This window comes from Fukomys damarensis, unplaced genomic scaffold (genome assembly GCF_012274545.1).
Source record: "Fukomys damarensis isolate Sample0158 unplaced genomic scaffold, DMR_v1.0_HiC HiC_scaffold_2, whole genome shotgun sequence".
NCBI lineage: Eukaryota > Metazoa > Chordata > Mammalia > Rodentia > Bathyergidae > Fukomys > Fukomys damarensis.
The window spans coordinates 42,888,363-42,891,640 of record NW_022900914.1 but is presented as its reverse complement, the minus strand read 5'-3'; the positions used below and the strand labels follow the sequence as shown (position 1 = coordinate 42,891,640).

The window sequence follows — 3,278 nt, the reverse complement described above, 5'->3', positions numbered from 1 at the left end:
GCTGGAAGGAGACACCACTGCCTCCTGAGGAACTCCTAATACCATCCATACAGCTTTAATGCGTTTATAATTCGATAAGTGATTTCAATTTGAAATTGTTAGTAACTAATTTTATGGGTAATTTTTCCACATCAAATATTTAAGCATCAGATTAAAGGAGCCAGTTCCGACACAGGGTAATAAGGGGGTTTCCCCCACACACACACCTCCCCGCGCCTCCGCCTCCCTCCGTTTCCTACAGAGTCATTTTTCCAAATCCCCAAAAGGTGGCAGTGGAAGCCGACTTTCCTCTTTTTTCCAGCGGCTCTGAGAAGGGAGGGAGCGGAGGGGGAGGGGTGGAGGGCGAGGGGGGAGGGGCAGAAAGGCGACGGGAGAAACTAAACGCCGCGTGGACTTTTCAAACTAATTCTTTAACACGTTTCTAATACAGTACAAGCAAGAAGCAGTGGTGAATTTCCTGGAAAAGTTCTGGCCGAAAAGAAAGCCGAAAAACGTGCTTTTGTGGCCTCAGGGTAGGAGATGAGAGAAACTCAGCACCGTAGAGCTAAACCCTTAATTCTGAACAGAAGCGGGAGAGGGAGATTCAGAAAGGACCCTACTGGCTTCTTGATATTTCTTTGTATTTTAACATTATCTACAAAAGCTCACAACTAAGCAACTTGATTGTTTGAGGTCAGGGCTCTGCAAATTACATAATGGGGGCAAGGGGTAGCGCTGAGGAAGGGGTGAGGGTGGGGGGCTGGCCGTCCAGGGCGGAGGGGAGACTCGGGGGAGCAGCGGATGAATTGCAGACCAGTTGCCAAAACTTTTTTTTTTTTCCCCTGCTGCTTCTGCGGCTGCGGCTGCCTTTGCCGCTGCCTCGCTTTGAATGTGGGTAACTAGGAAACAGCAAGCCGTCTGAGAAGACGGAATTTCCAACGTGTAAAATGTTCTTAACGGAACCATTGAGCGAGTGCAATAAGGCGTGAGGGGGAACTAATCTTCCCATTTAAATGTTTGTGGCAATTTTATCTAAATGAATTTTAATGCTAAACGAGGGTAATTCCCCATTTGTAGCGCGTTTACTTCTCTTTCCTGTGCTTCTAAAGCAGTCGAACATCATGCAATGAACAATAACAATAAAAATACTGTCGAGGCATATTATTCATTTTGAATGTGTTATAACTACAGCTGATTAAATATGATCGGGTAAAATATTTTTAATTTTTTAAAGAAATATTTAAAGCTTACTGAAAAGTAGTCTAGTTCAGCCAGTGCCCCCCCATAAAAAGCAGGTACAATTGTGTGCCCTTGCTTAGAGGAAGACGTTCGGTTTTGCTTTTCAAGAAACATCAGAAACACTCTCCACACTTATTTCCCTCCTTCCTTCGGATAAGTGTCCTCAGTAACCTCAGAGCTGGCTCTGAAATTTCCAAGAGGAAAAGCTAAAATAGCATTAAGAGGGCAAGGTGTCAGGAGGGAGAAAGGAACTACGAAGAGGAAGGCTGGGGTGGGGCGCGGAAGCAACAGTTTGGTTTATTTTTTATTTTTCACAGTTCCTGGACACTAGGTCATGGTTCTTCATCATCTCCCTATTCCCTAACTCCTCTTCCCTCTCCCCTGCCTCCCCAGGAGTGAGTCAGTCTGTCTGTCTCTCTCTTCCCCCTTGGCCCTTTCTCTTTCCCCACTCCGAAAGCTCCTCCACAAAAATAAAGACAAATAAAGACAAAATCCAATAAACTCAATAAAAAAAATAAAAAATAAAGACAAAATAAGCAACTCAGCCAACCCTACGAGGGAGGAGGGATAGATGGACGGTTACTTTTTAAAGTTTATTATTAATTTTAAAAGTAAATAAACGGTTGTTAACTGCTAGTAACCACCTATCAAAAGAGACTGATTCCACTAATACGGACCATTTATGTAGTGAAAGAATTGTCGCTGGATCAAAATGAGAAATTTAAGCCCATAGATGGGTGGGGGTGGGGCGGTGGCGCAAGGCCTGCTCGGCTGCAATAGGTTCAGCCTGCCTCTCTCAGCGCACTCAACGTGTTTAGAAACAAGGCCCCATAAACAAAAGGTGAGAGGTGCGTGCTGCAGCTCCAGCAGGTGAACCGGTCTGTCACACAGCACCTAGTAAAGCCAGCCCGCAGCTGGTTTCTCTTTTCAAATAGAAAATAGAATTGCAGAGGGCGGTTTTATAGGGTGACATAGGCCTGAATGTCAGACTTTAGTTTTAGGCGCTCTGTTCCAAGGACCGGTCCTTTGTTTACAAAGCAATCACAGCTAAAAGGCTTATTTTTTAAAACGAATTTGCCTTAATTAAAATATTTGTATATTTCCCTTAGCTTTGGGAAGCACTTTTTATAGCAGCAATTTTATTTAAATAAAATTATAAGCTATTCCAGCTTAAACATGTTATTTTGTACCATTTAGCTGGCTGCCATGCAGAAATTCTGTACAGCTGTTCTGGAAAATTGGTTAATAACCAGTTTTATCCAATGAGAACATAGAGCATATTTATAAAAATTAGATTTTGAAGTCTGGTCTCTTCAATTCACATAGTTAATTCCCTAATAAACATATACTGCTCATCCTAGGTTGCTTCCTCAATAAAAGGCTGAATGAGCTCTGTACTTAGGTTCATGATCACAAGCAAGAATAATATCACAGATATTAGATGAATAATTCTGTTGGATGTAATCTGAGTCCACAGTTAGTTTAGTGCCTTTAGGCCTTAAATTTGCTGAAATTAGAAGTTTATTGAGTCAGTTTACAGAAATCACTGGTTATTATTAAATAATTTACTTTGAGGTTAAAATTTCCAAGTACACATATAACTTAGGGGGCTAAAATTAATTATTATATTTACTGCATTAATCATTAAAAATTTGGGGGGCAGTAAACAAATTTTTCAAGCAGTGGAGTCAGCATGACAAAAATAATCTTGTTTTTATTTTAGATTCAGATTTCATTACTGCACTCAAACAACTACAACTGGGCTTGGCGTTATTATACAATCCAGACTGTTTCCATCAGAAACGCTAAGACTCAGTGTGCAATGATTGTTATTAATAATTAGCTCCTTGGTTTCTTGATAGAAAAAGGCTATCAACAAGCATTTGTTTATCCACAACAAAAAGTATAATTAGCTTATCCCACTTAGTAAATCTTGTATGCATGCCAACTCATACCAAACTGCTACTTTTACCAAAAAAAAAAAAAAAAAAATTGCAAAAAAACAGTTCATTTTTCCAGTCCTTTTTGCACAAAATTTATTTACAATGTCTACATAAATG

General features: G+C 40.5%; 1 protein-coding gene across 2 annotated transcripts in view; it reads right to left on the bottom strand.

Annotated features, from left to right (window-relative positions):
• Positions 1-2,563: 2,563 nt before the first annotated feature.
• Meis1 (Meis homeobox 1) overlaps positions 2,564-3,278 on the bottom strand; it is a 132,934-nt gene continuing 132,219 nt past the window's right edge. Inside the window, exon 13 of one of the 2 annotated variants that reach the window (XM_033764418.1) lies at positions 2,564-3,278. This exon is cut by the window's right edge and continues 1,197 nt beyond it. The gene's annotated coding sequence lies outside the window, so the exon portion shown is untranslated. The other variant, XM_010609723.3, reaches the window with a different exon arrangement.